Raw genomic sequence first — 12567 nt, 5'->3', positions numbered from 1 at the left:
GACTCCCTTCCCCACAGGCCCATTGCTGTGGCAACTTCAGAGACTACTGGAGAAGCTGAAGCACCAACCCATTATAAAACCAAGAAAGGACTCCCCTTCAAAAAAAGGATAGAAAAAATTTGTGACATTTGACACGCCCATTCATGTCCCTCCTTTATGCATTATACTGTGAAGCAACTGGGAGGAACCACCCCATACAGCGGATTCTCTCTCCTGATGGAAACAAAAAAGTGGACCATGCATCCAATGCTCTAGCTTGTCTGCGGGCTGCCTGAGGAACTGGTTTCTGTCTTCCCTAACTCACAGTGCTGGTAGGACTGGTAATAGAGTGTGGAAGGCACTGAAAGCAAAGGCAAGCAGCATGTTGGAGTTGCAGTTTTATAGGACAACACCAAGAAAAGTAAGACATGAGAAAAGGTTTCAAAGGTCCCAGAACCTCAAACTGGGTTGATTGGTAAAGCTAGGAGAGGTGGTTGTTTTTCCAAAGGCCCAAAACCAAGAAAAAAAGTATATATATCTCACAAGGCATACAAAGAAACAGAGAAACATGGCCCAATCAAAGGACCAAAATAAAACCTGTCCTAAAACTAAAGCAACACAGATCTAAGAGCTGCTTGACAAAGAATTTTTAAAATTGTTATAAATACGCTCAATGAGCTCAAAAAGGGCACAGATATGCAGCTAAAGGAAATAAGAAAAATGGTGCATCAACACGATGAGGTTATTAACAAATATACAAAACACTATAACAAAGAACGAAATGGAAATTATGGAGAGAAAAATATAATAACTGAACTGAAAAGCTTATTAGAGGGGTTCAATAGCAGACTTGATCAAAAAGAAAAATCAAAGGTAAATTCATGGGCAAATAGAGTAACATGTACTATCTTAATTTTGGTGCATAGATTTTAAATGATAAAATTGCACAACAAATAAGTACAATTGCATGTTAACTGGTATACAGTATATAATATGTAACTTGTGACATCAATAACATAAGTGTTGCGGGGGGGCAAAGCTGCAAAGTAGTACAATGTTTGTGCATGATTGAAGTTGTTAACAGTTTAAAATAGACTACTATAACTTTAAGATGCTTTACATAATTACCATGGTGACCACAAAGAAAATATCTATATAATACAGGAAAAAAGAAAATGCAAAAAGAATCAAAGTATGTCACTCCAAAAAATCAGTGTAATACAAAGGAAGGCAGAGAAAGTGAGGGATAAAAAAGTCACAAGACATGCAAAAAAAATTGACAGTGCTTGCTTCAGCAGTACATAAACTAAAGTCGGAACAAGACAGAGAAGACTTGTGTGGCCCTTGAGCAAGGATGACATGCAAATTTGTGAAGTGTTTTATTTCTTAACAAAAAGCAATTAAGAAAATTACAAAGTAAATCTTAATATCAGGACATATATAGGCTAAAAGTGAAAAAATGGAAAAAAACATATTCTGGGCAAATAATAACCAAAATAGAGCAAGAGTGGCTATACTAATAGCAAACAAATAGACTTTAAATGAAAAACTTACAGAAGACAAAGAAGGACAACATATAATGAAAAATGTTCAATTCACCATGAATATGTTACAATTATGAATACTTATGCACCAAACCTAATAGCTCCTAAATATATAAATCAAGCTTTGAAAGAATTTAAGGGAGAAAAATACAGAAACACAATTGTAGTAGACTTCAATAAGTTACATTTAATAGTTGACAGAAGAACCAGACAGAAGATTAACAAGGAAATAGAAGACTTGAACAACACTATAAACCAATTGGACCCAACAGATATATACAGAACATTCCAACCAACAGCACCAGGGTATATATTCGTTTTGAGTGCACATGGAACATTCTCCAGGATACATCACATGTTAGGTCACAAAACATGTCTTAACAAATTCAAAAAACATTTAAATCATAGAAAATATCTTTTCCAATCACCATATAGTGAACTAGAAATCACTAACACAAGAGAAACTGAAAAATCTACAAATATTTAGAAATTAAACAACTCTTAAATGACCAATGGGGTCACAAAACAAGTCACAATGGAAATCAGGAAATACATCGAGACAAATGAGAGTGAAAACACAACATACCAAAACTTGTGGGATGGAACAAAACCAATGATAAAGAAATTTTCATGATCTAAGTTTACACCTTAGGAAACCAAAAAATAAGAACAAACTAAACTCAAATTTAGCAGAAGGGAAATAATAAAGATTAGAGCAGCAATAAACAAAATAAAAACTAAAAATAATGGACAAAAAACCAATAAAATTGATAAACCCTTAGCTAGATTAAAAAAAAAAGAGAAGATGCAAATAAATAAAATCAGAAGTGAAAAAAGACATATTACAATTGATACCACAGAAATAAAAAGGATCACGAAAATACTGTGAACAATGGCATGCCAACAAATTGAATAACCTAAAAGAAATGTACAAATTCCTAGAAACATACAATCTAGCAAGACTGAATCATGTAGATATAAAAAATCTGAAAAGATCAATAACTAGTATGAAGATTGAATTAGTAATCAAAAATCCCCATAAAAAGAAATCCCAGATGGCTTTGCTGGAGAATTCTACTAAACATTTACAAAAGAATTAACACCAGTTTTCCTGAAACTCTTTCACAGAATTCAAGAGGAGGGAATGCTTCTAATTTCCTCATATCAGGCCAAAATTGTCCTAATACCAAAGCTAGGAAAAGACACTCCAAGAAAAGAAAACTACAGACCAATATCTCTGATGAATGTGAATGCAAAAATCCTCAACAAAATACTAGCAAACCAAATTCAATAGCATATTAAAAGAATCATATATGATAACCAAATGGGATTTACTCCAGGAATGCAAGGAGAGTTTAGCATATGAAAATCAACCTATGGGTGCAATGGCTCATGCCTGTGATCCCAGCACTTTGTGAGGCGGAGGTGGGTGGATCGCTTGAGCTCAAGAGTTCAAGACCAGCCTGGGCAACGTGGCAAAACCCTATCTCTATAAAAAAATACAAAAACTAGCCAGGCGTGGTGGCACATACTTGTAGTCCCAGCTACTTGGGAGCCTGAGGTGAGAGGATTGCTTGAGCTCAGGAGATTAAGGCTGCAGTGAGTCAAGATAGCACCATTCCACTCCAGCCTGGGTGACAGAGTGAGACCCTGTCTCATTAAAAAAAAAAGAAAAAAGAAAAAGAAAAAAGAAAAGAAAAGAAAAAAACAATGTAATATAACACATTAACAGAATAAAGGACAAAAATCACAATTATCTCAATCAGTGGAGAAATATCATTTGACAAGATTAAACACTCTTTCATGTTAAAACACTTAATAAAATGGGAAGAGAAGGCCATTCTATGAACATAATTAAGACCATTTATAAAGAGGCCACAGAGAACATCACACACAAGGATAAAAGACTAAAAGCTTTTTCTCTCATATCGGAAACAAGGCAAAGATGCTCACTCTTACTACTTCTATTCAACATAGAACTGAAAAGTATAGCCAGAAAAATTAAGAAGAAAAAGAAATAAAAGGCATCCACATGGGAAAAGAAGAAGTAAATAATCTCTGTTTACAGAGGACAAAATCGTATACATAGAAAACTCTAATGATTCCATACACAATAAAATCTGTTATAACTAATAAATTAATAAAGCAAAGTTGCAAGGTACAAAACCAACACACAGAAGTCAGTTGCATTTCTATATACGAATAATGAACAATCCAAAAAGGAAATTAAGAAAACAAATCCATTTACAATTTCACTCAAAACAATAAAAAGCTTAGGAATAAACCTAACCAAGGAGATGAGAAGCTTGTACACTGAAAACCATAAAACGTTGCTGAATGAAATTAAAGCAGACACTAACAAATGAAAGATATCCTGTGTTCATGGATTAGATAACTTAATGTTGTTACATTGTTCATAATGTCCAAAGTGACCTACAGAGTCAATGCAATCCTTATCAAAATCCTTATGGGATCTTTTGGAGAAATAGAAAAATGTATCCTGAAATTCATTAAAAGACTGAATAGTCAAAACAATTTTGAAAAAGAACAAAGTTGGAGGACTTACATTTCCTGATTTCAAAACATATTACAAATCTATGATAATCAAAGTAGTGTGGTACTGGCATAAAAACAGACAAATAGACCAGTTGAATAGAATACACAGCCTATAAATTAAATTTTCACGCATGTGGTCAAATGATCTTTGACAAGGACATCAAGACCACTCAGTGGGGGAAAACAGTCCCTTCAACAACTGATATTGAAAAAAACTGGATATCTACATGCAAAAGAATGAAGTTGGGCCTTTATTTTACACCATTAACTCAAAATATATTAATGACCTAAACAGAAAACCTAAATTTATAAAATTCCTATAAGAAAACATATAAGGAAAGCTTCATGACACTGGACTTGACAATGATTTATTGGATATGATATTAAAAACACAGGCAATAAGAGCAAAAATAGATAAATGAGACTATATGAATCTTAAAAACTTTTGTGCAACAAAGGACACAATCAACAGAGTGAAAAGAGGCGAGGTGCAGTGACTCATGCCTGTAATCTCAGCACTTTGGGAGGCCAAGGCGGGCGGATTACCTGAGGTCAGGAGTTGGAGACCAGCCTGGCCAACATGATGAAACCCTGTCTCTACTAAAGATACAAAAAATTAGCCAGATGTGGTGGCATGTGCTTGTAATCCCAGCTACTTGGGAGGCTGAGGCAGGAGAATTGCTTGAACCCGGGAGGCAGAGGTTGCAGTGAGCCAAGACGGCACCACTGCACTCCAACCTGGATGACAGGGTGAGACTCCGCCTAAAAAAACAGAGTGAAAAGGCAATCTGTGGAATAGAAGAAAAGATTTTCATTTCTAAAATTTGATGAGATTAATATCCAGAATATACAAAGAACTCTTATGACTCATAAGCAAAAATCAAATAGCCTGATTAAAACATGGGCAAAGAAATTGAACAGACATTTCTTCAAAGATAACATTTAAGTGGCCAACAAGAATATAAAAAGTTGCTCAACTTCGCTAATCGTCAGGAAAATTTAAGTCAAAACCACAATGAGAAAAAACTTCCAGTTTCCAGTTCCGCCTATAAGGTGCTTGGAAGTTACCACTTCAGATTAAATACAAGAAAAAGTTGAACAGACTGACAAATCAACAACTCTTCTAGGATATGTAAGAGCAGTGAAGAAACAGCAAATGGCTGCACCCAGGTTTGAAGAGGCAGACGGGAAAACACAGGAAGAGAAACGATCATGAGAGCGAGAGCTGGGAGAGCAAAACCCGGATGATAATTGATGAGGTGCTGGAGGCCCAGTGCAGGCAACTTTGAGAGTTAAAAACTACAGGGGGACCCAGTCATATGAGGATCCCACAATTTTGTGAGATTTACCTACAGGAACTTGGCCAGGTTCTCACAGAAAATATTAGAGAAAAACCCTCTCACGCCTCCAGTAGGGGAAGAAAGGAATAATTTTAAAATATGCCAGAGCACTGTGTTCTTCTTCTTCTTTCTTCTTCTTCTTCATTTTTTTTTTTCTTATGCTGTATTCTTCTTAAAAAGGTTCTGCCCTCAGGAGAAAACAGTAAACCAGGACCTACACTGCTGGGGCATTATTAAGAGTCTAACTGACCTAGAAGAAGCGTTATACAACTCCAGTCAGCTCTAGCCTTCCTCATGGGAGAAGAGAAATATCCAACTTCGGACCACTCTAGCCATCCTCTCCCGCCTAAGTGGGATGGAAAAGAAAATAGAAACATTTGTGAAGCTCGCAGTCCAGAGGCCTCACTACAAATCTGAGATCTAATCTTACTTCCCTCTCCCCACACCTCACCACAATACTAAAGATCAAATTGCAGCAGTTCCTTTTTTCTTGGTATCTTATCAGGCTATCAAGGGAGAAAAAAAGCCATTTTAAAAGGCAAAAAATAAATGAAAGGACAGAGCAAGCATCAGAACCAGACATAGAAGGGATGTTAGAATTAAAAACAAGAAGGGTATCACTTCAAACCTATTAGGATGGCTACTATTAAACAAAATGAAATAAAACAGAAAATAAGTGTTGGTAAGGATGCGGAGAAATTGGAAACTTTATGCATTGTTGGTGGGATTGTAAAATGGTGCCAACACTATGAAAAATAGTGTGATGATTCCTCAGGACACTAAAAATAGAATTACCATATGACCTAGTAATCCCCCTTCTAGGTATATTAAAAGAAAGAAAGAGAGAGAGAGAGAGAAAGAAAGAAAAGAAAGAAGAAAGAAGAAAGAAAGAAAGAAAGAAAGAAAGAAAGAAAGAAAGAGAGAGAAAGAAAGAGAGAGAAAGAAAGAGAGTCTCTGCTACGGTTTGAATGTGCCCCCTCCAAATTCATGTTGAAACTATCTACATTGTGATGGTATTAAGAGGTAAGGTCTTTGGGGAAGTGTTTGAGTCATGAGAGTTCCAGCCTCATAAATGGATTAGTGCCTTTTATAAGGGATGGAGGGAACTAGCTTTAGATCCTTTTGCTCTTCTGCCTTTTGCCATGTGAAGACTCAGCATTCATGCTTTTTGCATTTTTCACCCCCTCCACCATGTGAGGATGCAGCAAGAATGTCCTTGCCAGACAGCAAGTGCCAGCACCTTGATCGTGGACTTTCTAGCCTCCAGAACTGTAATAAATAAATTTCTATTCTTTATAAATTACCCAGTCTTGGTATTTTGTTATACCAGCACAAATGGACTAAACCAGTCTCAAGGAGATATTTTTACACCCATGTTCATAGCAGTACTAGTTACAGGAGCCAGAAAGTAGAAGCATGTGTCCACCAGTGGGTGAGGGTCTAAGATGTGGTATATTCGTACAGTGGAATATTATTCAGCCTTAAAAGGAAGGAAATTCTGACACATGTTGCAACATGGGTGAACCTTGAGAACATTATGCCAAGTGAAATAAGCCAGTTATAAAAAAGACAGATAATGGGCCGGGCGCCGTGGCTCACACATGTAATCCCAGCACTTTGGGAGGCCAAGGTGGGCAGATCACCTGAGGTCAGGAGTTCGAGACCAGCCTGACTAACATGGTGAAACCCTGTCTCTCCTAAAAATACAAAAATTAGCTGGGTGTAGTGGTGGCGCCTGTAATCCCAGCTACTTGGGAGGCTGAGGCAGGAGAATCACTTGAACCCAGGAGGCAGAGGTTGCAGTGAGCCTAGATTGCACCACTGCACTCCAGCCTGGGCGACAGAGAGAGACTCTGTCTCAAAAAAAAAGACAGATAATGTATGATTCCACTTACATGAAGTACCTAGGGAAGTCAAATTCATAGAGAAAAAAAGTAAAGCGGTGATTTCCAGGAGCTGAGAGGAGCAAGGAATGAGGGGTTATTGTTTAAAGGGTACACTGATTCAGTTTTGTAAGATGAAAAAAGTTCTGAAGATCTATTTTATAACAATGTCAATAACTTAACATTAGTGAACTCCACACTTAGGAACGATTATGCTGGCACATTTTATGTTGTGTGTTTTTTTTAACCATAGTAAAAAAATACACAAGAAAAGTTGTGTCATTGGGGGAGCTCTAGTGTTCAGTGATGACAAATAAAAGAAGAGAAGCATATTCTCTGAGAAGATTGAGTATGTAAGGACAGCGGTTTCAATGAAATATCCTCTCTCTCTCCATCCACAGAATTGGAAGATATTCAATCATATCGGAAGAGTGCAGTAAGACAATGAAGATGGGAGAGTGAGTGAAAGCCTCTAAGGATTAAAGACTGTGTGGCACTATCACTCCATTTATCTTCTGTCTCATCTGTTATTTACCGCCTGTGTTCACCGTAATTAGCCCATTCAAATTCAGAATTATAAACAAAATGTTTCTTGCTAAATTTAAACAGTTAAAAAGTGTTTATTGCCGCCTAAGAAAAATGTAAGCTATTAACAAGATTAGGCGTGATTTCTGAGTTAAGACAGATGTGTTCTAACCATAGTAGGAACTCACCATTTGGCTGTGGCTTTTCTATTTGCCTGGAATTTTCACTCATCAGAGTCCAGATGTACCAGTTAAGCTTCATTTGTTTTAAGTCTCAGTTCTTCTTTTTTCTGTGTTCCTATAGATTTTACATATAAATACATTTATAATGTATTTGCAATGTAGTAATATAAATGTATGTCTATTTTTGCTAGGAAAAGAAAATTTTCCCTTGAACTGTGACTGTTTTTGTAATGCCAGAGAACAACGACACAAATGTATATTGAAGGAAGAATGGATACGTGGTGTATTTATTGTGCTTATCTTATGCTTCCTATTTGTACTGGAGTATAGCTCTGGAAAACCCCTATATTTGTTTTCTAGGGCTTCCATAATGAAATGCCACAGACTGGGTGGCTTAAATAAAAAATAATTTTTTTCAGAGTTCTGGAGTCTAGAAATCTGAGATCAGGGTGTTGGTAGAGTTAATTTGTTTTTTTTTTTTTTTTTGATGGAGTCTCGCTCTGTCACCCATGCTGGAGTGTAGTGGCGCAATCTCGGCTCACAGCAACCTCCGCCTCACAGGTTCAGGTGACTCTGCCTCAGCCTCCCAAGTAGCTGGGACTATACAAGCGTGCGCCACCACGCCCGGCTAATTTTTGTATTTTTAGTAGAGACAGGGTTTCACCATATTGGCCAGGCTGGTCTCGAACTCCCAAACTCATGATCCGCCTGCCTCGGCCTCCCAAAGTGCTGGGATTACAGGCATGAGCCACGAGTTGATTTCTTTGAAGGCCTCTCTGCTTGGCTTGTAGATGGTCATCTTCTCTCTCTGTGTTCACCTGGTCTTACCTCTGTGTGTATCTATGTGTTAATCTCTTCTTATGAGGAGTCCAGTCATATTTGATTAGGGCTCACCTTTAACTTATTTACCTTTTAAGGACTCCATCTTCTAAGGGCTAAGATGTCAATATATGAATTCTGGGGAGAAGAGTAGAAACACAATTCAGCCCATAACACCTCCTAACAAATTTTCCACATTTAATCTAGGCGAATGGTTATATTTGTCCTCAAAAGATAATTTTGTGTGCATGTGGTTGGGCATTATAACTGAATTTACCGTTATTAATGTAAGAAAATCATACAGCAAAATATATGATTTTTAAATACCAACTGAACCTACTGATCAAGACTTGAAATACAAACTCTTTCCAATAATAAATGTACTTTCTATAACCTGTTCAATAATACATTATACTAGTATTCAGAACATTGTCAAAATTGTGATGAAAAAAGATATTGTATGAAAGTTTTTGATGTTCAAGGTTCAGAAATTTCCACTGCAAACAAAATTAGGTCAGTTGCACAGGAAATATTTACCACAAAAGTCTCTACAGAAAGATATTTTTATAAACTATCGTCAACCAGCATGCCAGCTATCAGTGGAGCTATAAGCATAAGCCTGAAGTCCATTCACTAAGATGGGGATACATATTGTTAAAGCTCACTTTTGTAATCTAAGAATTGTGTTTACTTTTAGAATAGCACAGTTCTCCCATCATTTTCGTGTTATCGAATACAAATACAAAGGTTAGGGATGGGGGATAAAGCAGATGCTGGAAGTCAAATTCTCGAAGTATAAAGTAACATGATCCCATTATTATGAGAGTCATGTGCGACTCCAATTCAGTCATTCAGTTACTGTTCAGAAAACATCTACTATGTTACGCTCCATATTATTTGTTGGGAGGGTTATACCAAAATGTTAAATATAAAACACAAATGCATAATAAAAACCTAGCAACAACAAATGTAAAATACAAGCTGTGTCTTCAGAAAAAACGGAAGTGGTAAATTCCTGCTGATTTTGCAAAGATGGTTGTGGTGTTCCGGATGGTGATAAAGGTAAGAGAGTTTCTCTGAAGCAAATAACATTCTAAAACAAGTGGTCAAGGAGCTTGGATTTTGAATGTCATGAAAAGAAAAAAATTACATGAAATAGGTCTCATCTAGCAATAAATATTTATAATAAAAGCAGACAGAATATGCCTGCAAATACTCTGTACCAACTTCAGATTAGATGTTACCTCTGGTAAAAAGTAAAGGGAAAAATGCCATTAGTTGTGGCTGTAAATTTTATTTGTTCATTTTTTAACCTGATATGAAGAAAACGTGGGCAAAAGTGATAGTAAAAACCACTTATTCATCCATAGCTTTGTTCTTTTGGCTTAGGATTGTCTTGGCAATGAGGGCTCTTTTTTGGTACCAATATCATGTTATTTCGGTTACTGTAATCTTGTAGTACAATTTGAAGCCAGGTAGCGTGATGCCTCCAGCTTCATTCTTTTGGCTTAGGATTGACTTGGCAATGTGGGTTCTTTTTTGGTTCCATATGAACTTTAAAGTAGTTTTTTCCAATTCTGTGAAGAAAGTCAATGGTAGATTGATGGGGATGGCCTTGAATCTATAAATTACCTTGGGCAGTATGGCCATTTTCACAATATTGATTATTCCTATCCATGGGCACGGAATGTTCTTCCATTTGTTTGTGTCCTCTTTTATTTCATTGAGCAGTGGTTTGTAGTTCTCCTTGAAGAGGTCCTTCACATCCCTTGTAAGTTGGATTCCTAGGTATTTTATTCTCTTTGTAGCAACTGTGAATGGGAGTTCACTCATGATTTGGCTCTCTGTTTGTCTGTTATTGGTGTATAGGAATGTTTGTGATTTTTGCACATTGATTTTGTATCCTGAGACTTTGCTGAAGTTGCTTATCAGCTTAAGGAGATTTTGGGCTAAGACAATGGGGTTTTCTAGATATACAATCATGTCATCTGCAAACACGGACAATTTGGCTTCCTCTTTTCCTAATTGAATACCCTTTATTTCTTTCTCCTGCCTGATTGCCCTGGCCAGAACTTCCAACACTATGTTGAATAGGAGTGGTGAGAGAGGGCATCCCTGTCTTATGCCAGTTTTCAAACGGAATGCTTCCAGTTTTTGCCCATTCAGTATGATATTGGCTGTGGGTTTGTCATAAATAGCTCTTATTATTTTGAGATACGTCCTATCAATACCTAGTTTATTGATATTTTTTATCATGAAGCGCTGTTGAATTTTGTTGAAGGCCTTTTCTGCATCTAGTGAGATAATCATGTGGTTTTTGTCTTTGGTTCTGTTTATATGATGGATTACGTTTATTGATTTGCATATGTTGGACCAGCCTTGCATCCCAGGGATAAAGCCAACTTGATCGTGGTGGATAAGCTTTTTGACGTGTTGCTGGATTTGGTGTGCCAGTATTTTATAGAGGATTTTTGCAGCGATGTTCATCAGGGATATTAGTCTAAAATTCTCTTTTTTTGTTGTGTCTCTGCCAGGCTTTGGTATCAGGATGATGCTGGCCTCCTGAAATGAGTTAGGGAGGATTCCCTCTTTTTCTATTGATGGGAATAGTTTCAGAAGGAATGGTACCAGCTCCTCTTTGTACCTCTGGTAGAATGTGACTGTGAATCTATCTGGTCCTGGACTTTTTTCAGTTGGTAGGCTATTAATTATTGCCTCAATTTCAGAGCCTGTTATTAGTCTATTCAGGGATTTGACTTCTTCCTGATTTAGTCTTGGGAGGGTGTATGTGTCCAGGAATTTATTCATTTCTTCTAGATTTTCTAGTTTATTTGTGTAGAGGTGTTTATAGTATTCTCTGATGGTAATTTGTATTTCTGTGGGCTTGGTGGTGATATCCCCTTTATCATTTTTTTATTGAGTCTATTTGATTCTTCTCACTTTTCTTCTTTATTAGTCTTGCTAGCTGTCTATCAATTTTGTTGATCTTTTCAAAAAACCAGTTCCTGGATTCATTGATTTTTTGAAGGGTTTTTTGTTTCTCTATCTCTTTCAGTTCTGCTCTGACCTTAGTTATTTCTCGCCTTCTGCTAGCTTTTGAATGTGTTTGCTCTTGCTTCTCTAGTTCTTTTAATTATGATGTTAGGGTGTCGATTTTAGATCTTTCCTGCTTTCTCTTGTGGGCATTTAGTGCTATAAATTTCCCTCTACACGTTGCTTTAAACGTGTCCCAGAGATTCTGGTATGTTGTGTCTTTGTTCTTATTGGTTTCAAAGAACATCTTTATTTCTACCTTCATTTCGTTATGTACCCAGTAGTCATTCAGGAGCAGGTTGTTCAGTTTCCATGTAGTTGAGCAGTTTTGAGTGAGTTTCTTAATCCTGAGTTCTAGTTTGATTGCACTGTGGTCTGAGAGACAGTTTGTTATAATTTCTGTTCTTTTACATTTGCTGAAGAGAGCTTTACTTCCAACTATGTGGTCAATTTTGGAATAAGTGTGATGTGGTACTGAGAAGAATGTGTATTCTGTTGATTTTGGGTGGAGAGTTCTGTAGATGTCTATTAGGTCTGCTTGGTGCAGAACTGAGTTCAATTCCTGGATATCCTTGTTAACTTTCTGTCTCATTGATCTGTCTAATGTTGACAGTGGGGTGTTAAATTCTCCCATTATTATTGTTGGGAGTCTAAGTCTCTTTGTAGGTCTCTAAGGGCTTGCTTTATGAATCTGGGTTCTCCTATA

General features: G+C 36.8%; 1 non-coding gene across 1 annotated transcript; it reads left to right on the top strand.

The window, feature by feature from the left end:
* The first annotated feature begins 1261 nt into the window (after positions 1-1261).
* LOC116473954 (U6 spliceosomal RNA) lies at positions 1262-1368 on the top strand. Its single transcript, XR_004249514.1, has one exon. It is a non-coding gene; the product is annotated as a U6 spliceosomal RNA (small nuclear RNA).
* The last annotated feature ends 11199 nt before the right edge of the window (positions 1369-12567 follow it).

This window comes from Hylobates moloch, unplaced genomic scaffold (assembly GCF_009828535.3).
Source record: "Hylobates moloch isolate HMO894 unplaced genomic scaffold, HMol_V3 SCAFFOLD_8, whole genome shotgun sequence".
In the NCBI taxonomy this organism is placed as follows: domain Eukaryota; kingdom Metazoa; phylum Chordata; class Mammalia; order Primates; family Hylobatidae; genus Hylobates; species Hylobates moloch.
This window is presented reverse-complemented; position numbering and strand designations above follow the sequence as displayed.